The 25,865-nt window shown below is 46.7% G+C and overlaps 1 protein-coding gene and 1 long non-coding RNA gene across 14 annotated transcripts in view; one reads left to right on the top strand and one right to left on the bottom strand.

Moving 5' to 3' along the window:
• Window positions 1–15,421, bottom strand: part of LOC146863312 (uncharacterized) — a 36,804-nt gene extending 21,383 nt beyond the window's left edge. Inside the window, exon 1 of the long non-coding RNA XR_014978238.1 lies at window positions 15,201–15,421. This is a non-coding gene — a long non-coding RNA (uncharacterized LOC146863312). The remainder of the gene's footprint in view (window positions 1–15,200) is intronic.
• A 9-nt stretch (window positions 15,422–15,430) lies between these two features.
• Window positions 15,431–25,865, top strand: part of LOC146863313 (uncharacterized) — a 365,986-nt gene continuing 355,551 nt past the window's right edge. For 3 of the 13 annotated variants that reach the window (XM_085642731.1, XM_085642726.1, XM_085642734.1), the window contains exon 1: window positions 15,431–15,545. The gene's annotated coding sequence lies outside the window, so the exon portion shown is untranslated. Of the gene's footprint in view, window positions 15,546–16,227; window positions 16,396–16,974; window positions 17,168–25,865 lie in introns of those variants that run through there. The other 10 variants (XM_085642733.1, XM_085642729.1, XM_085642728.1 and 7 more) reach the window with 8 other exon arrangements.

The raw sequence follows: 25,865 nt of genomic DNA on the forward strand, positions 1-25,865 counted from the left end.
CACAGTCTCGCGGCCTCAATCAGACCCAGAATCTCCTACCTATCTGGCAGCAACACACACAGTCTCGCGGCCTCAATCAGACCCAGAATCTCCTACCTATCCGGCAGCAACACACACAGTCTCGCGGCCTCAATCAGACCCAGAATCTCCTACCTATCTGGCAGCAACACACACAGTCTCGCGGCCTCAATCAGACCCAGAATCTCCTACCTATCTGGCAGCAACACACACAGTCTCGCGGCCTCAATCAGACCCAGAATCTCCTACCTATCTGGCAGCAACACACACAGTCTCGCGGCCTCAATCAGACCCAGAATCTCCTACCTATCCGGCAGCCTTAGCACGAGCTCATCCTATTATTACCGTAGTACACGACAGGGGAATCGGGATTACCATATATCAGATCACACAAAGACTATTAGTTGAGCACAACCTGTTCTCTAGTTTGAGGAGCTCGTTTCCCCCTCATCCAGTTATCACTCACCTGACCAGGATTAACCTCTGTTCATGTTAAGACAACCCTAACTACAAGAATAGGCTATCCTCCTATACAAAAGTACACAACACATGCTAACGTACAACAAGCTAAATACTTTATTTAAATGCCACATGCACATTCGCAGAATACATTATATATATATATAGACAACCTGCAAGGAAAGTGAAAGGTTAAGTTGTATACTCTAATAGTAAAGGGTTAACATCACCTGATTATATACAGCCTGTACTCAAAGGTCATCTAGGTTCCCTTCCCATCTGCGCCTCGGCTTCGCCTGGAAGTCACACCTCTGTAGTCACAGATCTACTCCCTTCTCTTTTTCTCCTAGTCACTGGAACCTCCTCCTCATCAGCTGCTCTCTCCTCTTTAGATTCAGGTTCGTCATCTGTCTTCCCTGGAATAAGTAGTAGCTTTACTGCTAACGGCCAGATGCCGCCTATGGACTAGAAGCAAGTGCAAGTGTCTGCCTCAGACTTTCACTAATATAGATGTGCATTCTCTCATGGAAATTTCCAGCCCGAAACCTGCCGCCCACCAAATTCCTGTACCTCCCCGTGCCAAGGACACGTTCCCAGCCGGCCGGCCTGATGTAGCGTCTTCGGCATGAGGGAGAATACAATCCTTCGATAAGGGCCGGCCTGAACCGGTTCTCTCCAAGCGAATAACACCTCCTAACTAAAACACTGCCTATGACCTAGAAACTTCCCAAGCTGCCAGAGCAGGAGGAAAGATGGAGTCTCTCCCGTTTAAGGCCTACCAGGCCTGAATGCAGCACAGCTCCATTAGATACCCTCACTACAGAACAGATTACCCCTAATGCTAACGAATCTATCCCCTAGGATATGTATGCAAACCCTGATCTATGGGGAAGAACACAGGATCATGTTGAAGTGCCTAATAAATAGGCTCTATACACTACTCTAACCCTTAGACTTGAATGGAAAGAGACTGAAGTCACATTAGGCCCCCCTTAACACGGAAAGGCCGGGGAAATCGAGCATTACATTCCACCCTTGACTTCAGTCTATTATACATTCATTAAAATAGGACTAACATCGGTGGAAGAATAATATCTCTCCCATTTAAGGCCTACCAGGCCTGAATTCAGCTCCATGAAATACCCTTACTACAGAACAGATTACCCCTAATGCTAACGAATCTATCCCCTAGGATATGTATGCAAACCCTGATCTATGGGGAAGGACACAGGATCATGTCGAAGTGAATAATATCTCTCCCGTTTAAGGCCTACCAGGCCTGAATTCAGCTCCATGAAATACCCTTACTACAGAACAGATTACCCCTAATGCTAACGAATCTATCCCCTAGGATATGTATGCAAACCCTGATCTATGGGGAAGGACACAGGATCATGTCGAAGTGAATAATATCTCTCCCGTTTAAGGCCTACCAGGCCTGAATTCAGCTCCATGAAATACCCTTACTACAGAACAGATTACCCCTAATGCTAACGAATCTATCCCCTAGGCTATGTATATAGACCCTAAGCTATGGGTAGGAGCACGGGATTGTGTCAAAAGTGTCTAACAGATAGGCCCTATTCACTACTCTAGTCCTTAGACATGGATGGAAAGAGACTGAAGTCATATTGGTCACTTTACAATACAGAAGAGCCGGGAAAATCAAGCACTACAGATGCGATGATTAGGTCTTTCAAACAAACCTGGTACAATGCAAAGTTCAGGCTGATTGCAGAGAGCATCTGTCAGAGATGTTTGATTTGTCAGCAGTTCAATACTGGGAAAAAGACAGTGGTGAGTCTAGGAACAATAGGCAGGGAAGGAGGTCCTTTTACCAGGATGCAAATAGATTTCATTGAAATGCCTCAAGTGAACAGATTGAGGTATGTTCTAGTGGTAGTCTGTTTGTTCTCAAGATGGGTGGAGGCCTATCCGACTAGGAGAAATGATGGAATAACAGTGGCAAAGTTACTGTTAAGAGAGTTGATTCCTAGGTATGGGTTCCCAGTGACAATTGAGTCGGACAGAGGTGGACACTTCTACAATGAGCTCATGGGTTTAATTTGTGAAGCATTGAGCATACAGCAGAAGCTACATTGTGCATACAGACCAGAGGCTTCTGGAGTTGTTGAGCAGATGAATGGCACAATCAAAAACCGAATTGGTAAGATGTGTTTAGCCACTGGAATGAAATGGCCTGATGTCTTGCCTCTAGTGCTTATGACTATTAGGTCTACTCCAGATAGAACAACAGGTTTGAGTCCACACGAAATATTAATGGGACGTGCAATGAGACATGCATTCGTACCTGTCAACAAGTTGATGACAATAACTGATGACATGATTTTGGATTACTGTAAAGGCCTGGCTGACGCAGTTCATTCTGTGTCTCACCAGGTTGGAGAAGACGCTACCACACTTGAGAAGAAGCAAGCTCATGATCTGAGTCCAGGGGACTGGGTGAAGATTAAGGTGCACAGAAGAAGAAATTGCTTGGTTCCAAGGTGGGGAAGGCCAAGACAAGTCATTCTGACTACGACAACTGCAGTGAAGTGTGCTGGTGTGAAGAACTGGGTTCCTGCAAGTCATACTCTGAGAGTTCCAAATCCAAAGGATGGAACTGGGAAGGAGTATTTTGAAGAGTCAGATTCCAGTGATGATGCAGAAACTGAACCAGTGAGAAGAAGAAAGAATCCTGAAAGGGGTGAAGGAGAAAGAGAGTCAGGTGATTCTTTTTTCTTTCCAAGAGAGGCTTCAAGGGAAACATTGGGAGTCTCAGAGGAGAGATCGGATTCTGTAAGAGTGCCTGAAGTTCCAACAAGCGGTAGAGAAGAAAGAGGAGAAAAGAGCAATTCCACAGAGACTACACCTGAATCAGATGGGGAGGTTGAAAATCCACTTGAGATTACACTTGAAGAAGCAGGGTCAGTAGAAGATAGAGAGGGACAGATTGCGGAAGACCCCCGAGGAGGTGTATGGAACATTCCTGATAAGCTAGGTGAAGGGACAAGTAGACAGCAAGAAGATTGCGTGTCGGAGACCCGAGGAGGGACAGAATTAGGGAAATCTCAATCAGTGGTGGAAGAGACTGTGGAGCGAAAGAAAATTGTTGAAGAACAAGGGGCAAATGAAACAGAATCAGATGAGAGTGAGAATGAGAAATTAGAGGGTCGAGTTCTGAGAAAGAGAACTTGGATTGGAGAAAGAAATAATAAAGAAGTGAGACCAAAGAGGGTTGTAAGAGGAGATCTTTGGCCTAACAGAATAAAGAGACTGAGGTACAGACTGACACGAGCAAATTCATCGAAAGCTGAGCAGGTGAACGAGGTGTCGAGTCAGAATCAAGCAAAAGGTGAAAAACAAAAGGTCACAAAGGAACCGGAGGAGATTAAGAGAATGAGAAAACCTAACCAGAAGTATAGGTCACCGGAATGGACGTACGTGGCACTGTCTGAAGGTGAAGAGGCAGAAAGTCAAGGAAATCCAGAGGGGACCATACGAGAAGTGGTTGAGGAGAAAACTGTTGGAATCCTGAAAGTTATCCTGACTGACATTGGAGAAGAGTCGGATGCACAGGATTTTGTTGAAGATCTGATACAATTCGATGTTGCTGAAGAAGAAGTGAAAAGTGATGAAAATCCAAATTGAGTGAACTAAAGGAGTCACTTGGAGAAAAGTGCAAAGAAGAAAATCTAAAATTAGCTGTTTGAAATAATCTAGTGATCTAAATTTCAGTAGTGGAGTAGAAGAGGCTAAGTCAAAAGACACTGCCAAAGTAGTAAAATGGCTAACACAGAGAATAATCAAAGTAGATGTGCCTTCTTGAAAAGATGGTGTAGAATGTGCTGCTTCTGTACTGGATTATTAATGCCATTATGGGGTGTATTAGCTTTACTAGTTACTTTTAGAGTCACGATAGACACTTTTGGAATACATACTGAAAATGTGACTAACATAGAGAAGAATTCACAGAAAGTAGTTCCAACTAGAAGTAGTAATATTTACATACATAAGGATAGGTCAATTAATGATTTTTCTAGCAATGTTTTTTCAAAGTTGTTGTACGAATACGTAAAGACAATGGAAGTGAGGGATTGCTACGTCTGTATGCAATTACCTGCATCCGTTTCAGAAGGTGTTACTTATCACCATTTACCAGCTACGTATGGGATTTCATGTAGTGTGTTAAGTAGTGTTTTTTACTTGTTAGGGAAAATAGATTATGAGATGTCTAACAAAGATAATATTTTTGGGCAATTGCTTATGAATAGAAAGCTGAATCCAGCTAAAGCAGCTAACATTTTTGGTGAGATTTTTATTGAGAAAGAAGAATTAACATTAGATTACATTTTTAAAAAACAATTTAACTTGTAGTTTGAAAGAAGAAGAGAAGGCTTTCCTAGACATGGTAGAGGAAAGGAGAATGAGCATGCATGAAAAGGCAGGGAAATATAAAGTGAGTGAGACAATATGGGATATTGAGATGGGAAAGGAATTGAGGAATGGAGCTAGTCCAACTTTAGCTTTAGATGCACCACAGAAGGGTAAACTATGCATTACCAGAAAAAAATCCCAATATGATAGGTATTTTGTTGGGACTAGTGAGTGTCATGATACATACTTCATTGCGACAGGATGGGGTTTTAAAGGTGGAGAAGATCCAGTTTTCCCAGGAGTGTATTATGTTTGTGGGAACAAGGCTTATTACAAGTTGCCTGACCATTGGTATGGCACGCGTTATGTGGGCCTGGTCTTTCCAAAGATTTTTCATATAGATAGGATAGAAGATGTAGAACACATTAATTTACTAACACGTTTTAAGAGAGAAACTTGGTCAGAAATTGTGGGTGATATTTTTGGAGCTTTAATTCCAGCAGTGGGAATTTCTTTAAATGCATATGGAATTCGGAAACTGTCAACAGTGGTGGATCGCTTATCGACAAGTACCGCTGGAGGGTTTCTTTTAGTAAATACGGAGATGATTGCCGTACGTGCCATGTCTATGCAAAATCGACTTGCCCTTGATATTCTATTGGCCAAGGAGGGTGGAGTTTGTGGAATGCTGAAGGTTCAACATTGTTGTACTTACATTCCTGATGAAAGCAAAGATCTAAAGGTCTATATCAAAAATATTACTAATTTGCATGAAGAATTAGTACCACTGGAAGCTGAAAGTATCTGGACTAAAATAGCTAATAAGATAGTTGCTGTTAAGAGTTTTATTGCTAAAATAGGTAGTACCATTATTGGTAAAATATTATTTCCATTGACATTAGTGATTGTCGCTTTATTGATACTACGATTGGGGTGTTTGTGTTGTAAAAACAGGGGAGGGAAAAAGAGAATAATTAGAGGAAATACTGAAAAGAAGCAAAAAAGGTCAAGGAGAGACCAACAAGAAATAGAATGAGAAGAATTGAGGGAAAGTGTTTATTTGGAGTCAAAGAGGGATGATGAGAGAGAGTCTGGTGTTTAATGTTGTGTCATAAAAGACATTTTCAATTTCTCCTAAAATGGGACTAAAATTTTTTTTTAGGTTGGTTTTTGTGGTGATAATATATCACCAAAGGGGGGATTGCTGGAGCAGAGTTTTCTGTTGAAAATTTATTGAGTTTTAAGCTCCAGTTTTGTTTATATGTTATGATTAAAATTACTGATTCATAATCACTAATTATTAGTTTTGTTAAAAGTCTTGATTAACCAACATTACTAATGAGAGAAATTACACGTGGGGATGCATATATGTTGCTTAAATAATACGTGAACTAAGTTGGTGTGCAATTTAATTAAATAAGTGTTGCTAAAGTGCTATTTGTTTGGTGTTTACGCTGTTTAAAGAACGTGCTATAATGCTTCCTTGTGTCGCAGATGGCTAGGTAATTACATACACATAAGGGTATTAGTGGGGATTATGTCGCGATCATCGGCCAAAGGAGGTATTACACTACAATCCCCAGAAGCCCCGGAACCCGTCATCCCGGAAACAGGAAGTTGCCCCCGCCCAGCCGGAACTACAAAGAAGCGCCGCTCCCACAGGAGGGGGCTTGTCAATCCAGAAGTTCCGGATCCTTGAGCTGCTCGCTGTAAAGCCACAACCAGCGCGTCGCCAGGAGCGGCGCTTCCTCAGGCTTCGGTGTTTGTTTTCCTGGTGCCAAGCCTTCGGGATATTTTGCCCCCATTCCACGAGACTCGGTCGGCGGAAGGTGTTGTCCCCGCAGGACGACCGAGTCTCACTCCTGCCACTGACCTCAGGACAAGGGTAGCGGTTGCAGACGCTTCCCTCCATCGTCGCCCCGGTACCTTGGATTCTGCGGTGACGTAACCGTATGGAATCCGACATTCCCTACTGCACGACGGACGCTACGGTCAGGTAACGAACAGGCCCTGGATCCCCAAGGCCTTGCTGATTTTGGTTTTGTTTCTTGTTGTTTTTGTTTTGGTTTTCAGAGAAGCTCACGGGCCAAAGTCACGTGTGATACTTCTAGCGCCTGCGCTTTTCCTCCTTGCTGATTTTTGGGTGCATTGCCTACCTCGAGTTGCCTGTTCTTCCTTGATTTCACTTATTATTCCCCGGAGCACTATTCCTTCGACGTCACCCTGATTGCTGCTGGGAGAACCGGTCCAGTCATCCCCGTGCTTCATTTCCAGCTCCATTCCCAGAGCACCCCAACTCTCTCACAGGTACAGACAACGTCAGGAAACCGAGGTCCCGCAAAAGGGAGGAACGGGGGTGGGTCTGCCTACCTTCTCAATTGTTCTTCTCTCTCTCTTCCCCTGTGCAGTTTCCTTCACTGACCTGGCTGAATACTTAAGTTACCCGGAAGACCGGAGAAACGCTGTGGTGTCACATATTATTTCCCCTTCTTCCGTACCTTCCCCAGAGGGCAGTCCCCATAGCGGAGAGTATTCCCATTTCCCTGTGAGGTGCTGCGCCCTGGGGAATCTAAGGGGTTATTCGTCAGTCATCGTTCCTGCTGGTGTTCTACAGAGGTTAGTGGCTATCACAGGTCGCAAGCTGCTAGCGCCACGACAGATTGACAAGCCCACGTACACCATCAGCCTGGACGATGGATACCAACACAGTGTTAGCCTCCTTAGTGGAGAGCCTGGCTGCCTTACAACAGGAGGTTCACACCTCCAGACAAGAATCCCAAGGGCTGAGAGCCGAGATTGGGACCTTACGCAGAGAAGTCGCAGGCATCTCCCGTAGTGGAAAGAACCCCGTACAAGGGAAAAGTCAGTACATCAAGGACTGGACTTTGCCCCCACCGACCACCTCTTTAGGGGCTGGTAGCCCGGCCCCGGGTTTCTTTTCCACACCCACTCTCAATCCTCCAACCGTAGGAACTCCCCCCACAGTGCAGGTGATACATAACCCAGGGATACCATTGGCCCCCCCCCGAACGGTTCTATGGGGAACCAAAGAAGTTCGAGTCCTTCTTGAACCAAAGTCGTCTCCATTTCCTCTGCAAACCTGCCATCTTTCAGGAGGATGCGGCGAAGACTTCATTCATGATGTCCTATATGGGAGGGAATGCGGCCAACTGGACCATCCCCTTAATGGAAAGGAATGATCCCGTCCTACACGATTTTACGGCCTTTTGTCTCGAGATGAGGAAACTCTTCGACAGAAAGACGCACATGTTATCATTGGACAAAGAACTCCTCACCCTTCGGCAAGGAACGCAGGACCTGTTAACGTACATCACCGCGTTCAATCGTTTGGTGGTAGAAACCGGCTGGCCCCCCGAGAAGAGAACCACGCTGTTTTACCAAGGGCTCCGAAATGAACTCAAAGACGTACTAGCCCAAGTGGTACAGCTTCCCCAGTCCTGTGAGGAACTAATCGAACTCACAGTGCAATTAGACCATCGAGTGCAAGAGCGGAAAGGGGACAGGAGCCGAGGTGATATACGCCCCTTCACTGTGCGATCACGACCCACCCAGGGAGACGCACAAAAACCCTCCGACAGGCCGGAGCCCATGCAGATCGGAGGATTAAGAGGGCCCCTGTCAGCGGAAGAGAGAGAAAAAAGACGACAGCAAAAACTCTGCTTGTACTGCGGGAAAAGCGGACATTTCATTAGAGAATGCCGAGCACGAGAGAGAGGTCCCGACAGAGGCTCCATCCAAAAACCACAGGCTACGATATTTCAGGAGTCGGAAAACTAACGAACCCAAGGAGCGATGGGACCAACGCCTTGGGTTTTGCTTCCTCTATGGTCCCGGCGCAACTGGCCAACACCATCCAACCGGCAGTAGCCCATATCACAGTAAATGTCGAGTTGTGGATCTTAGACGCCACCCCTCTCAGTACCTCAGCGATGCTGGATTCGGGGGCTACAGGAAACTACATCGACCAGCAATACGCAAAACAGGTCGGAGTGTCCTGCGAACGAAAAAGGACCCCAGTAGCAGTGACAGCAGTTGACGGAAAGGCCTTGACCTCAGGACCGGTCACACTGCATACCCTGCCCATTACCCTACAGATAGGGGGGCATTTCGAAACCATACGATTCGACCTGATAGATGCTCCACATTTTCGCCTCATCCTGGGAATGCCGTGGCTGACGCTACACGACCCAGTCATCCGATGGGCAGAACGATCCGTCTCTCTTACATCCACGTTTTGCCAAAACCATTGTACTCAAAAACAGGTGATGCCTGAGCTACAGACCACCACGCAAGCGGAGTTGCTGGCGATAAGTTGCAGCCCTGACAGGTACCAATGTCCAACCGTCTTGCCCGATGACTACCAGGAATACGGAGAGGTATTTGACAAACGAAAAGCAACACAGTTGCCGCCCCATCGATCCTACGATTGCCGTATCGACCTCGTTCCTGGAGCAAATATCCCCTGCAGTAGAGTGTACGCGCTTACTGAACCAGAAACGCGGTATCTTCAGGAGTACCTGAAGGAACATCTCGCATCTGGATTCATACGTCACTCAACATCCCCGGCTTCGTCTCCCCTCTTTTTCATTTCGAAGAAGGACTGTGACGAGCTCAGGACCTGCATAGATTACCGGGCACTTAACAAAGTAACGATAAAAAAATCGATACCCGCTACCTCTGATTCCAGTCCTGTTGGACCAACTGCGAGGGGCTCGGATCTTCACCAAACTGGATCTGCGGGGGGCATATCACTTGGTGCGAGTGAAGGCTGGAGACGAATGGAAAACCGCATTTCGAACCAAATACGGCATTTACGAGTACCAAGTGATGCCTTTCGGATTGTGTAATGCCCCTGCAGCGTTCCAGTATTTTATGGATGACGTTCTCCGCGGCCTCTTGGACACTCACTGTATTGTGTATATCGACGACATCTTGGTATACTCGGACAACCTACCAGAACACATTATCCACGTCAAGAAGGTGCTAGACCGACTCCGTGCCCACTCTTTGTACGCCAAACTAGAAAAATGCTTGTTCCATGTGGAAGAGGTCACCTTCTTGGGGTATGTCGTGAATGCTCAAGGCTTTCAAATGGACGCAGGGAAGGTCGAGGCCATAACTGGATGGAATCCGCCCCGTACCGTAAAGGCAGTTCAAAGCTTTCTGGGATTCGCCAATTACTACAGGCGTTTTATCAAGGACTTCTCTAAGGTCATACATCCCATCTCAAGGCTCCTAAGGAAGAACGTCCGGTTCCAGTGGGACGCAGAAGCCAACCAAGCGTTCGAGACATTGAAACAAAAATTCACTCAGGCCCCTATCCTCAGGCATCCCGATACTTCCTTGCCGTTTGTGGTAGAAACGGACGCATCACAATATGCCTTGGGGGGCATACTATCCCAAAGACACCCCGAGACGGGACAGCTCCATCCTGTCGCATACTTCTCCAAAAAGCTTGCTCCGAGTGAGATCAATTATACGGTGTCGGATAAAGAACTACTGGCCATCAAACGGGCCTGTGAGGAGTGGAGACATTACTTACTAGGAGCAAGACATACGGTGGAGATCTACACCGATCACCGCAACCTCCTCTTTTTAAAAACCGCTCGAGCTCTAACTCCCCGACAGCTACGATGGTCCCTGTTCTTTTCGGATTATGATTTTCTGATCAAATACAAACCCGGACCCCAGAACGGAAAAGCCGACGCCCTGTCCCGGCAAGAAGATGAACCGAGTGAGACCCCGGAAGAAATCCCCGAACCTCCACCCATCATCTCAGCCGCAGCATTTCGGGATAAATGCATCGCCTTAGTGATGTCCCAGGATTTCATAGACGAAGTGAAGAATGCAGGAACCTACATCGACATCCAGACCTGGTTACGCGAAGACCCGGAACACAGAACCTCCAACGGGGAATTGTTGTACCACCAACAAGCGTTGTACATACCTAATGCTGCTCTACAACAACGAGCGTTACACTGGGCTCACGATTCCAAGTTGGGGGGCCATTTAGGGGAAAACAAGACCATTGCTAACATCAAGAGATCCTTTTGGTGGCCTACACTGCACAAAGACACCAGAGAGTATGTGAAACAATGCGCAGTGTGTGCACAGGGGAAAACCATACATACCAAACCTGTAGGGCTCTTACGGCCCATACCAATCCCACCAGTTCCCTGGCATACGGTCTCTATGGACTTTGTGGTAGAAATGCCCCCCAGTGAAGGATACACGACCGTCCTCGTGGTGGTGGATCATCTAACTAAGATGGGACATTTCATCCCCCTTAAAAAACTGCCCTCTTCCGCAGAATTAGCCTTGCTCTTCCTACAGCATATCGTGAAAGCCCATGGGATCCCCCGGATCCTCATAACCGACCGGGGTTCCCAGTTCACATCCCGTTTTTGGAGGGCATTGTGCACCTCGATGGACCTAGACGCCCGGTTATCCACAAGTTACCATCCCCAAACAGATGGGAAAACCGAGCGGCTCAATCAAACACTAGAGCAGTACTTGCGATGTTTCTCTCTCCAAAACAGTGAGGACTGGTATTCCTTGATTTGGACAGCCGAATTTGCGTACAACAACGCAGAACACTCCACGCTAGGTTGCTCCCCCTTCTTTTGCTTAAATGGGTTCCACCCAAACATGCTACCATTCGACTGGCCAGTGAAATCACGACATCCGTCTATACAGGAACATCACGCCCACCTAAGAGCGGTGCTCGCAGACGCCAAACAGCATTTGGCCCAGGCCCAGACCACACAGAAACGGGTAGCAGACACCAAAAGAACACTCGAACCCACATATCAGATTGGGGACAAAGTATGGCTGTCCACAAAGAACCTCCCCCTAAAAGGGGCAGGTAAACTAGCACCAAAATACGTTGGGCCATATGAGATAGAGGCTATCACAAACCCTGTAGCGGTACGGCTCACCTTACCCCCCACTTGGCGAATCCACCCTGTGTTTCATGTGTCCTTGCTGAGACCATGCCCTAGAGCAATGAGGTTACCTGTCACGCCGACTGCTCTGGACATAGATGGACAGGAAGAATACGAAGTCCGGGCCATACTCGATTCTCGTCTCCTAAGAGGAAGAGTGCAATATCTCATCGACTGGAAGGGCTATGGGGTTGAGGAAAGATCGTGGGAACCAGCCGGTAACCTCCATTGCCCGCAGCTCGTACAGCGGTTCCACAGGACGCACCCCGGTAAACCCGGACATCCGCCGGGACGGCGGTCGGTAAGGGGGGGTTCTGTCGCGATCATCGGCCAAAGGAGGTATTACACTACAATCCCCAGAAGCCCCGGAACCCGTCATCCCGGAAACAGGAAGTTGCCCCCGCCCAGCCGGAACTACAAAGAAGCGCCGCTCCCACAGGAGGGGGCTTGTCAATCCAGAAGTTCCGGATCCTTGAGCTGCTCGCTGTAAAGCCACAACCAGCGCGTCGCCAGGAGCGGCGCTTCCTCAGGCTTCGGTGTTTGTTTTCCTGGTGCCAAGCCTTCGGGATATTTTGCCCCCATTCCACGAGACTCGGTCGGCGGAAGGTGTTGTCCCCGCAGGACGACCGAGTCTCACTCCTGCCACTGACCTCAGGACAAGGGCAGCGGTTGCAGACGCTTCCCTCCATCGTCGCCCCGGTACCTTGGATTCTGCGGTGACGTAACCGTATGGAATCCGACATTCCCTACTGCACGACGGACGCTACGGTCAGGTAACGAACAGGCCCTGGATCCCCAAGGCCTTGCTGATTTTGGTTTTGTTTCTTGTTGTTTTTGTTTTGGTTTTCAGAGAAGCTCACGGGCCAAAGTCACGTGTGATACTTCTAGCGCCTGCGCTTTTCCTCCTTGCTGATTTTTGGGTGCATTGCCTACCTCGAGTTGCCTGTTCTTCCTTGATTTCACTTATTATTCCCCGGAGCACTATTCCTTCGACGTCACCCTGATTGCTGCTGGGAGAACCGGTCCAGTCATCCCCGTGCTTCATTTCCAGCTCCATTCCCAGAGCACCCCAACTCTCTCACAGGTACAGACAACGTCAGGAAACCGAGGTCCCGCAAAAGGGAGGAACGGGGGTGGGTCTGCCTACCTTCTCAATTGTTCTTCTCTCTCTCTTCCCCTGTGCAGTTTCCTTCACTGACCTGGCTGAATACTTAAGTTACCCGGAAGACCGGAGAAACGCTGTGGTGTCACATATTATTTCCCCTTCTTCCGTACCTTCCCCAGAGGGCAGTCCCCATAGCGGAGAGTATTCCCATTTCCCTGTGAGGTGCTGCGCCCTGGGGAATTTAAGGGGTTATTCGTCAGTCATCGTTCCTGCTGGTGTTCTACAGAGGTTAGTGGCTATCACAGGTCGCAAGCTGCTAGCGCCACGACAGATTAACACTGTATAATCATTATGATGTGGTAACGTTGTTTTGTGTTTCTTTTAATTAAGATGGTTCGTTTTGGCCTAAACAAAGATGGCTGCTATTTACAGCCTGCGCTCGAGTGATTGAGATGTGACGAGAGGCCTTGCTGAACATGGTTGAAAGTCACCTGACCACAGCCTCTGTCTGATTTAAAAGTTTCCGTGAGGACAGCAGCTCCGGGCATGCTTCCAATTGTCCTTGGAGAAGAATAAAGCCACATTGAACTATGATAAACCTGCGGTGGCTCTGCTATGGTACCAAGGAAGAGCATTCATGAATGTATCGCTTCCAAACTCGAGTTTCCTTCTTCCGTGTTTTTATTTTTGTGATTTTTCCTGAGCGGAGGTTTTCTAAATGTTGCCAGATGACATACTTTCCTGCTCGCTCTGCTCAGCGGCTCAACGGACATTCAGAGTTTATTTGTTACATTTATTTTGCTAGTTTTGTTATAAATATTACTAGACTAGAGAGGGTCTGTAGCATTTTGCGATTGAGGCCACTTCTTCCTGAACCTATGTTCGTGAGGATCGATGCTGATCGAGAGGACGGCGACTCGGGAGACTTTACTGAGAGACCTGTCATGACCCATTTAGCTAGAATAGGTAATTATGAGAATAATGATCTTGCTATTGATTGACTTTCATTTGAATTAATTTAGATAAACAACCATTTGTTTGAATTCCAGTGTCGGGTGGTTATTCCTTTGTCATTTATTGAGTTACAAATGTTTTCCTTATGTTTAAAATCATGACTCAGGACAATTTCTTTATGATTGCATTGACCTCGTTTAGATGCAGATTGGTTTAGGTTTCTCTCATATATTCAGTGTGGATAGAGTAATAGAATGAATGATAGTGTTATGGGCCCTAGCGTATGATGAGTGTATGTGCGTGCGACTGTAGGTTTACTCTGTCTGTGGAAGTAGGGAGAATTTATATGCTCCGATCTGCAGCACAGATCCTCCACAGAGCCACGCCAACCAGGGACAAAGCGATCAGCCCACGCTCCGGGGGACCGCCATTTTGCTGCAGGCGAAGTCCAGCCAGACGACCTGCGACGACGGCAGTCAGAAGCGACCCGGGGCCCAGGAAAAACAACCAGAGTGCTCCACAATGTTATACAGCCAGACACTGCTCCAGCTCAGCCATGGATGGCGCCAGGTAACGCAGATATTTGACGGATTGATATCTCGGCCAGCAGAGCTGCACTACTGTGCGGCCATTTTGCTCCTGGCTCTCTAGCGCCCCCAAGGCAAAGCTGTTTTTTAATTCTATGTTACTAGCACGCAGAGACATATGTAAGCAGTGGGTTTCTGTGTCTCCCCCCAGGTTCCTTGATTGGCTATCTTCTATTAAATACGTGGCTAGTCTAGACATGAAGGCTTTTAAAAAGCACAGTTTTTGGTCTCCTGTTTTTGAGTGGTGTGAACAACAAACAAATGCTGATATCCAATGATTATGCCTTATCTGCCGGTACGGCTGGTTTTCGTTATTTCTCCCCTTTCTCTTTGCTTCCCAATCTGTGCCCTGGCGCATGGGGGATTGCAGACGAGTGATAACAAGGGAGCTGAGATCGGAAGGCGGCACTTCTTTTTATACCAGAGCGGGAACAACTCTGAAGCAGGCGTCTCCTCTCCCCCCTCATTCCAGCATAAATGTACAGAACGGCAAGATACTCTCCATTTTACTGATGCAAGTGGAATGGTGCTTTCTTTTCTTTTAAGAGGCAAATGAGGATTTAAAAAATAAAAAAATAAAAGGGGGAAAAGAAATTGAAACCAGCAGAAAGAATGCAATATGTTAAGGTTACAAAGAAAGGCGAACGAAAGCAAAAAGGGAGAAAGAAGGAACGAGAAAGATAGACATGGAAAGAAAGGCGAACAATAATCATCCAGAGAAAGAAGCAATGATACCTGCAACAAATGTGGTACACCGCTCGCCATCCTCTTCTGGATCCCATTCCACTCAACCAATAAATAACGGTGAGATGCGGGAAAGTCTACGGCATCCTGAGAGCCACGCATCTCTAAGACACGAAGAGATTCGCCTCCGAGTCATGACTGGCTGAGGAGCGCATGCGCTAACCGTTCCGCCTCACGCGCCATCTTGCCAAATGGTACCTCCAGGCGCATGCGCTTCAGTGAGGATTTTCACCCAAATATGACGTAGCAGCGTGTGTGTCGCCGTTTTCATACGTTGATGTGGTTAGTTCTGTTTCGGGCGAGTTCGAGAAGGAGAGCTCAGTGAATCACCCGCAGGTAAAGAGAAAGATATACGCGCACATTGTTTGCAGTGATACGGGAAAAAAAAGCTTGTTTGATTCGCCGCTGGTCACGGGTTGCGTTTGTAAGCAGGCCATGCTTGCGGAGTTACACTATAGTTGCGTGTGTGCACTCGAGGACGAGTGCTGCTTTAGGCTATGGGCTCCAGCGAGACCCTGCGCTGCTTTCTGGATCAACAAACACGTGTCTCGTTCCTCAAAGACCTACCGTGTACGTTTTTCAAAACCAACCCCAAATGATGCCCCTCCCTTCATGGGCTAAAAGCACAAATGTATCAAACCTGTTTTTTAAGGATCAAGGGCAAGACCGGGTAAAGCAGTAAATGCGTTATTTATTGTGTAATATGCGAGATTATATGCATAACCAATAGCTGCAAATCTAGTGTGAATTATAATTGTACTGGCACGTAAAGATGGGCATTGCTACCAAGCAGTCGAAAGCACTCTAATTGCATGTTAAACAAGCATTGAAAATGCAATAGGTCTCGCCTTTGATTACGTTAAAGTCATTTGTTTTGCTAATGGTATTGTTTAGCAAAGCAGATGGCTTTAACTTAATGAAAGGCGAGACCTATTGCATTTTACATTTTTGTTTCTCATTGAGAGGCAAGCTGTTGATGAACGCAGTGGCATGTACTTCTGTTTCTTTTGATTGATAGATGGATGCACACCATCAGAAGATATTGATGGACCCTCTGAATAGCTATCTCCTAAACCTGTCCACCCCAGCGCACTCCAGGTAGAAACTGAGCTGCCAGTGCTCCGTGGTCTGCTAGTTACTAAAGCTAAGTAGCAGTGCATTGAAACTGTTAGTGGGCAAGAACCAGGTAAACGGAGAGCTGGCGGTTGTACTATGGTAATGGTGTAGCCACACTTCATTTCCTAAAGGAAACTTTAAGCTAAATTGTTCATTTGTTTTACTCTGAGTTTAAAAAAATAAATCATTGCTACGGCTGCTGTTTCATGAACAAAATACGTGTTAAAAAGGAAAACAATATAATAAGAAACCTAACTGAAGTGTTAAGTTGTTTGCTTTGAAGAAATTTATATTTTGCTTCTGGTGTTAATTTGTCAATAGTCCATGTGCTCGATTCAGTTAGGATTGACTTCTGCAGTTGATTGCCCCATGTCCGCATTGTAAGGTTGGATGCAAGATACAAAAGATTTCACTTGCTCTGTGATCTGAGTATGCTTTCAGATTGCGGCAAGTTCCCAATGATACAATAGGAAATTGATCTATAACCACTGTGGCCACGCGAAATGAAATTAACTTACCAAATGTATTGGAAAAACATTGTCATGTGCTACTACAAAGCTTGTCAACTAAAACACAGCTACAATAGTATTACAGCAGCTATGTAACTCGAGAACTAACATGCCTCCTTTGCATTTCACTTCTTCCCTAGCCATGAATGGAGGACTGAAGAGGATTGAGGGCTGAGATGTGAAAACATAGCAATGCAAGTGTATTGGCTGCGGCGCACAGCCCTCCCCATCTTTATTCGACCTTCTGCCATTTGACAGCAGGCTGCACCCCGTGCTACCCACAGTGCCCCGCGCCGCTCGCTCACGCGTGCACATACAGTCAAAGTGACAACGGCAAGTACTAACCACCCAGCCAAGTTGTGTGTCCCTAGCCCCTCCCCCCACAGGTCCCAGTGTGCCGCGCGCCCTACAAATTGAGAAGGAATATTAAGGGAAGATAAGATCCCAACTTACCCACCAGTTGTGTGTCATGAAGTCAGGTGGCGCTGCTTGCTGCCGCTATCCGACCTCAAGGTATGGGTGCAACGGAGGCCACACCTATACCTCAAAGGGGGGGAGGCAGGAGGCGCCGACAGCGGAACAAAGATGGCCGGACCAGCTTTTAATCCTGGCGCTGAGCTGGGGCCAGCAGCAGATCTCTGGCGCGTGCTCGCTCCCTTCTCACATGCAGAGAAGCAGACATGAATAATTAAGTGCCCGTCTCCCCTGTGCGACCCAATCACAGAAGCCCCGCTGCTAATGGGCTTCACAAGCTCTTGCCAGCAGGCATCTTTTATGCGGTTGCGGCCCCCACGGAGACAATGGAGGTAAACCGGGCTCCGGCCAGGTGACATCGCCCGTGCAGACCCGAGCTACTATGGGAAGGAAGAAGCTTGGGCGGAACGGCATCTTTACTGTATGACCAGGGCTTGCACATTAACTATCCAGTTAGCCCGAGGTATTAAGATGCAGCTTTTCTTCCAGGGAAAACAGAAAACCTGCAATTGGTAAAGCCACCCTGTTTTATCACGAGGACGTCACAAACAGCTTTAAAAAAAAATACATGTTAGGCCAGTCGGCACAGCAATTGCCTATACACAGACCCGCATGGCGTCCTCCCATGTCAAACATTACAATAAAGTGATATTTATTGAGACCTCATCTCAGTCTGCATCCTGGTATGCTGCTACTTTGTGCGAGATGCAGAGGTGGGGCGCTGCCACCTCAAGTACCCCCAAACCACATAAGGCATGTGAAACGATAATTATTATTTTTTTCCCTTTGCATTGGAATCTGGGGTAAGGCGAGTGGGTGTCCTAGAACAAGCCGTGTGGTGTCTGTGCAGCTGGCTCTGTGCTGTTAATGTTCAGCTACATGGTGGAAATAAAAATTAAAACAGACTCGTGGAGTTGGTGAAGCGGGCACGGTGCTGTTTTAAAACAAGCTCTCGGCATTGCGCAAAGGCAGCTGCGTGTTAATAATTGCATCGCGCTTTCACTTTAGGTGAAAGCGTGATACAAAAATAAACACGCGGCTGCCTTTGCCAAAGCCGATAGCCGAATGAGAACAAAAAAGTGCGTAGCGGCTAATTGGGAGACACTGTCTCCCGCTGCCAGTAAAAGATGCAATCCCGGTGGGCGGGGCCAAAAACGGACAGGGTGGTGACCAGGAGGGACTAAAAAGCCTCCTGGGCAATCATAACACCCGGTTTTGCATAATTGGTGACGCAAAATGAAGCGCACCAATGCAAAACACGGGCGGAGCAGAAAGCGAGCTTCTGGAATTGTATCGATTCCAAGAAGCCCTTGCATGGCGAGAGTAGCGCAGCACGCTGCTAACGCCAGGTGAGACCTAAAAACTATCTTCTTGGTCAAGATTGTATATTGGGTTACTTCCAGGTCTCTGCCGACTGTAAAATTAGAAGTTTATCAGAAATATTTGATTTGTATTTTTAAGGATAACGGACTCCACTTTAGGTCTCTTTTTCCTGCACTGTCTTCGTACAGCGGGGCTGCCAAGTTTTCAGTGTACTTATCTGTGACTTTATCATGTCTGCGATGCACTTATGTAGTAAGTGTGACATCTCGAGTGACTGTTTATCACAAGTTTGAATTAAGTCTATGCTTATCTTAAATGAACACACTTTTTAAATATTGAGCACTCTTCTGGGGCTAATATTTAAGTTCAAACCAAATTCTTCACTTAAGCTTTCTTCTCCATCACTCATGTGATCTCCGTCCACCATGCTCCACAGGTACTTTCTCCCTTGGCTATCCATCTTGCTGTCAACTGCATCCCTTCTAATGTAATTCCCCCTAATCTTGATTTATCCTGGTGTATTCCTCTGTGGGACTCTCACCCTACTCCTTTCACTACCTCCTCTATAATCCTAACTCAACCCCACTCGCGTTCTTTCTGTTCCACACTTGTTCAGGTCATCTGTGTTGTGTCCAAGTAACCATTCCTCTATTTTTTTTCCTAGGAGTTTCTTTATCCACCTCTACTTGAGTTCTTAACCCCACAGTCTCCCTCAGGCATGCTTTAGCCACCACAACCCCATACTACTTTGTTTCTGTTACCCCTGCCTCATGATGTTTTATCATTTCTTGTCAGATACTCCTCTCATCTTCCCCACACAGCTAGCATCTACTCCATACCTGTACATGCAATCTTTGGGAGCCCTTTATTTCAGTAATATCTCCCATTCGTCTCGGGTATGTTTGCATTCTCTTCCCTCATGTACTCTTTGTCATCCTTTCCATACTTTTTGTCACACACCTCTACCACCATTTTCTTGCAGGATTTTAATCTCTTGTCTCAATAAGAGGTCACCCGCCCCTACAGGTTTACTTTACCTGTAGTATTTAGGCATTCTCCAACCACTTTGCTGTATCTTTTATCCCATCAGCCACGTTCCTTCACCCTCCCCTTAAGGAGCGGTCCATGCTATTTGGGCTTTCTTCACCAATAGCCTCCTAAGGCTTTCTGCTTTCTTTCAGATCCATTTCTCCACTGTCCCTCTCTTATTAATACTTCTCATATCTTTCCTATGCACCCTCCATCTCCAGTTGGTATCTTCAGTTTCCATGGTTCAACCTCGGTGTTTTTCTACATTCCACTCGAGTAACATACAAACATTGCTCCTCAACTTCATCTTGGATGTATGCATTTGCCCACTAAGCCCACCTTTTGTCTTTGAAAGCGTGCTCCCAATGCTCCGCGTTGTTCCTTTAAAAAAGAATATGACAAAATGTGGATTCCGTCTGTGTTTTAGGATTTTCATCACAGTTCAACCTTTGAAGGTGGAGGAGGGAAATGTTTGACCACTCGCTGGACGATGGATTTATACAGACTCACATCTTGCTCAATCTAGTCCCCACACCAGGTTCAGCTGTGTAGGCTGCTCAGTGAGTCTAGCTTTAAGGCATCTGCTACTCAATCAGCCAAAACGGTGATTACGAGGTGCATTTTTCAAAAGATATATATTGAACTACTAGGGAGTTTGCTCTATACGATTAGAGAGTCTTCAAGAAATTCACTATTAGATAACTATGCTATCTTTATTTACAAGATGTAATATACACCAGCGTCAATATGAAAAGTATATGATGTTGTCTTGCATTGTAGAGATACTGTTGGGAAATTGAGATTGGAGGAGCGGTGATCCCCTCCCATCATTGCCACCATTTATTTGGATCGATCTGAGCTAAAGATAGTCTATATATGAAGCTGACATAATTCGATTACATTTACTTGTTTTAATCTTTTTAGTGACAGCTCCGACATTTTTAGGAGCGGGGTTGTTTATATCTCCACGATAAGGACTGATCGTGTTGAGACGGATTAGAAAAGTAAGCATGGCTATTTTGATAGAAACACGTTTGTAGCCAAGGGTGGAGATAGACACGCAGCATGCTACCATCTCTTGACCTGGAATTTATACAAATTGTAACACTGCATAAATGTTGGATTAATTAGGTTGCCACCGTAGAATTGTTTTTGGGTTCTTGTTTGCACACGGGTATCTTGATCTACTGTTGTATCAAATGGTCACAGTTCAATTATGTTTACATTAATGTAACTGACTCTATTATATTTATATAGGGGTCCTTCCTCATATGCAATATCTACTGTCCTGAAGATGGTCTGACGGACTGACGCCATTTAAGACCGAAACGTCGAATCCATGTTTCCGAAATACTTTTTGTATTCAAGTAACCATTATTCTCAGTAGGAGATATGTCACTGATCTTTTTAGGTCTCGTGACCTGCGTTGCACTGCGCAGCAGTGCTCGCGCAGGAGAGAGTCCTTTTGTCCGGGGTTCAGAAATGGGCCCTGGAATCACACAAGCTCGTGCGTGTGCGATTCCTTTTGTGCAACGCGATTGGCCATAGCGCGCGTCTTTTTATAAATGACTGCACGCAATTGGCCAAAGGCAGGCGCATTGCTCCGCCTATGGCGTCTATACGCGCCTGGTGCGCGTAATAGACACCAATAGGCCGTCATGTCGTTTCAATTATCGTGCCTAGACACGGGCGCGAGAATTGAAAGCACAGGGCTCGCAGTGGCGCGCGCGCGCACCACTATCTGGCTTTTTTTGAACACTTTCCCTGCTGCTTGGTTTTTTTTTTTTAAGTTGAATTCTGGATCTTGTATTCGGGGTTTTATAATGAGATGCACATGGCCATAAATACCACAGTGCACCGAAAAACACCTTGAGCTACCCACGCACAGAACTCGGACACACGAGGGCCGTGGTTTCAACGGTGTGCTGAACCTGTGGTAAACTCTGCTGCTGGTGACGTCTGGTTTAATTCAAGGCAGATATGCCTTGAATGACCACGACACGACTCACTGTTGCGCATTTTTGAAGAGTGTTCGCAGCTGGCCGCATGGTGGAATTGGACCCTGGGCCTGAGTTATGACTGCCGAATGGAATGCATGCCTTTCCGGGGAAGAAGGTATTTCCGGTCAGGGGCTCAGACGCCCTGGGTCACTGAAATTGAACGTACAATACTGTTTTCTGCGCACTGCTAGGCGCTTGGAAGCCACTCTGCCGTAATCTGGGCGGTGTCTCGCCAAGCTTTTTACGACCTTTCAGTGTTTGAAAACTTGGAGGATTATTTGTAAGAAAGTGGGTTTCTGTTGCAGTAACCCCCCCCCCCCTTTTTTTGCCTGATAGCTGATGCACTTTTCCCTGTTGTGCCCTGGGCTCCTGCCAATCGGGTGCCCAGGGCCTGTGTTCCTTCCCTAAAAACTGCCTAACAGCCAAAACCCAAATTGGCAGCCCCTGGTAAATGGTACCCTAAGTGCCCAGGGCCTGGTGACCAGGGAAGGCCTCCAAGGGCTGCAGCACTCATTGTGCCACCCTTAGAGGCTCTGTACCCTAACACACAGACTCTGCTCCTGCAGGCTGAGTGTCTGGGTACAAGACAAAACAGTCGACATGGCACACATCCCTGTGTGCCATGCCCACCACCTACACTGCCCTGGCATATATCAGCCGCCCCTCTAGCTGGGTGCCCTATGCCAGTGGTGTGGGCACAGGAGCATGAGCCCTGTGCCCCTACAGTACCCAGGTCCATTCCTGGGCACAGTAAATGCAGTGCTGCCATTTAAGAGTACATGGTGTTGAGAGCTCGTCCGACACGAACTCCATGGCAACACTGAAGACTAAGAAGTTTGCTATCAAACTTCTCAGCACATTAAACCTGCACTAATGCCAGTGTGGGATTTAATGTACCAAGCACCCCAGAGGGCATCTTAGAGATGCCCCCTGAAACCTAACCTACAATCCACGTCTGGTCTGAGAGGCTGCCTAGGCTGCCACACAGCAGCCATGTTGCTGGACCCCTGGGAAGGGGAGCCCCTGCTCTCCTGGGCCTGCAACAATGCACATCCTGGGCGAGGTGCTAAATCTCCTCCCCCAGGATGGGCAGGGGGAAGCTTCAAAGGCATGCCGCCTCTGTGAGCTTCCCCAGGCCACTGGCAGCCCCCACTCTGGCGGGAAGCCTGGCCGGGAACCCCAAATAAGGACAGGGGATGTGCCAGTCTGCCAACCCCACCCCTCAGGTGGGGGAGGCGAGGTGAAGCACATCTCCGGGCGCTCGCCATCTTGAAGATGGGAAGCCCTGCCCAATCAGGACTAGGCTACTGCCCCCCTCCCACAGGAGAGAGGCAGGATAGGGGGTGTACCCACCCCAGGACAGGGACCCACTGGTCCATGCCCTTCACCTACCTGTAACACCCCTAAATCTAGTATTTAGGGGCACCCTGAACCTTCCTTCCCCAGATTCCGAAATACAAAGAAGAGCAAGAAGAAAGAAGACCTGCCATGCAGCTGCTAAGAAGAGGAAGACCCCAACTGCTTTGGCCTCAGCCCTACCGTCCTGTCGACCCTCGAACCTGCTCCTGCTCCTAATCTTAATCTTATGTGGCCAGCAACCTCACAAACCCCGGAGGACCTGGCTAACTTTTGGCTCTAAGCACCTGGGACTCCCATGAGTAGAGGCTCTACTCAAAATCTGCTTCTAATCCCTGGCATCAGACGGAACCGCGAACCCTTCACATTGGCCTGTGCCGAAGTGAACAAAGACCACGAGGACGACCCAACGGCGACTGTGACCCCGAGTCCGGCACCCAAGGACTTCCCTCGATGCTCCCGACTACGCCTAAAGCCTCAGAACCAGGTGCCCCCCCAACCGCGATCAACAGAAGGTAAGATTTCCTGACACTAAAAGGCGCCCCGCGGCCCCCTGTGCCCAACTTTGGGATACCTACCTATCCTCCAACTACACAACTTCATCTGATATCCTTCAGAAAGGAAGTCAAAACATGGCTTTTCTCCACACAGCCTTAGTCATCATCATCAGACCCAGTGGTATATCTCAGCGCCAAGACGCCCTCGGGCAATCGCGCGCTATACAAATAGATAAATCAAATCAAACAACTTACCTCTCGAAGTGGTGGTGGCACCTGAGGAATCTTCGTCCCCGAGCTAGCAGTCTTTTTCTAAACCGGAGTTTTCCCATTTAAATCAATTGAGCGCCCGAAGGCTCAAAAGCACCCTGCACCCAGCCGCCCGAGTGGCCCTGGCAGTGCAACCTCTACACCTATCTACTTCCCCATTTGCCCTGAGCAAGTGACCAGGAGCCCAGCTCCCACAGCCGCGTGGCCTGCGTTTCAGCAGCCACCAACCAAGGCCCCCCCTGCCGCCCATAGGATAACATTGGGCCTAACTCTCTCTGCACCCAGCTGCCCCTATGCCGCTGAGGGTGTAACAACTGTACCTACCTGACCCTGGGAGACTACTGAGTCTATGCCCAGAACCTTAACTCTGCCAGTCGAGTACATACCTTTAAACCGATGACTCAATTTTCTCCATAGGGTAACATTGACTGGTTTTACCTGAAATTTCTTCTGCGTGTTGACTTTTCAAAACTTAAAATATTCACCAAAAATCAGCCGAGTAACAAATACTCACCTGCTATTAGGTGAGCTCCCAGTGCTGGATCTTGGTGCCCAGCACTGACTCTGAAAAGTATTCACAACCGTACTTACCACTAACCCAATTTTCTTCCCTAAGAAACCACTGACTGTTTTTCTGTGAAATTTCTTCTGTGTCGATTTCTGCAAACTTTAAATATTCTTTAAAAATCGTATAAATTGTGAAAACGTAATTACTTACCTGTTTTGGATAAAGGTCCAAGTACTGAGTCTAGGCACCCAGTACTGGATTACAAAAGTAACGAGAACATACTATATCTGCAACTTGAATTTTCATCTATGAAATATTTTGTAAGTGTCAACTTTTAAAATGGCAAAATATTGTCTAAAAATCATAATAGTAACTAAGTCGACTTTTATCACTTGTTTCTAAGTACTGTCCCAGGACTGAATCTAGGATCCAGTCCTGGAATCACCAAAGTAATCCTAAAAGTAATCTATTGCAAATAACTTGAAAGTTCCATTGACTTCAATGTATTATTGTGTTGCCTATTGCAACCACTTGTAATTATTTACAAAAGACAATTGCATATTGCAAAAGTAATTGTATAAAGCTTCTCATTCTGAGAAAGTATATTTTAATACCTATTGTTGGTTCTAAAATAAAACGAGCATATATTTTTTTTTTATATATAAACCATTGGCCTAGAGTTAAGGTTGAGTGTGTGAAACCATTTGCTGGCTGAGTGTGTACAACAAAGTGTTTTACACTGTCCTCTGATACTGCCATACTGTTCAACCAAACTACCACTTTAGAGAGTAAGGTTTATATCTAACTTTAGCCTCTGCCAAACTTCTGGGGACTGTGGACTCTGTACACACTGTACCTATTTGGGAACAGTATATACAGAACCACTTTCTCACAGTGCTGCATAATTTCCCTTTTTTGCTGCAAGATTTTACAAACCAGTCACATCATTTGGATTTCTCCTGCCACATGATTCCAGTGGCATGATTATATCAAGGCCACTGGAATTATGTGATTGTGCGGCCACAATGATTTTTGTATATTTATAGATTTTCTGCATTTGCCACATAATCCATCATCCACTGCATAATCTGTAGATTTTACAGCAAAAACGTTTGCTTCTAGGTTATACAAATCAAAAGTTAATAAAAAACAAAGTGTTGCAGCGTACTGGAAGGCTCTTTGCAAAGCTTGACGTAGCACATTTCTGTTGCTTATTGCTATATTTGCTCTCAAAACTGGTTGCATATGTTAGTGTTTTGAACCTAGCGACTGACACTGAAAAGTACATTTGGCACAATATTTTCTCTAGAAGATAGAGTGAATGAAGCCAGTGTGTGTAGTGCATAAAAAGCAGTGTGTAAACTGATCCTGATTGCTGGGGGATGGGGGGTGGGTCAAACTGTGATTACTTAGTTGCTTTTTCATCTCCAGGTTACTGCATACCAAATGATGCAAACACCCTAAAAAATAAATGCAGCTGTGAGACATTACTTAGGAACACTTAAAGGGTGCTAAAAACAATCTTCATAACTAGCAAACATTTCCATTACAGCGCCAATAGCTCGAACTCTTTA

This window comes from Triturus cristatus, chromosome 2_2 (genome assembly GCF_964204655.1).
Source record: "Triturus cristatus chromosome 2_2, aTriCri1.1, whole genome shotgun sequence".
NCBI classification, from domain to species: Eukaryota; Metazoa; Chordata; class Amphibia; order Caudata; family Salamandridae; genus Triturus; species Triturus cristatus.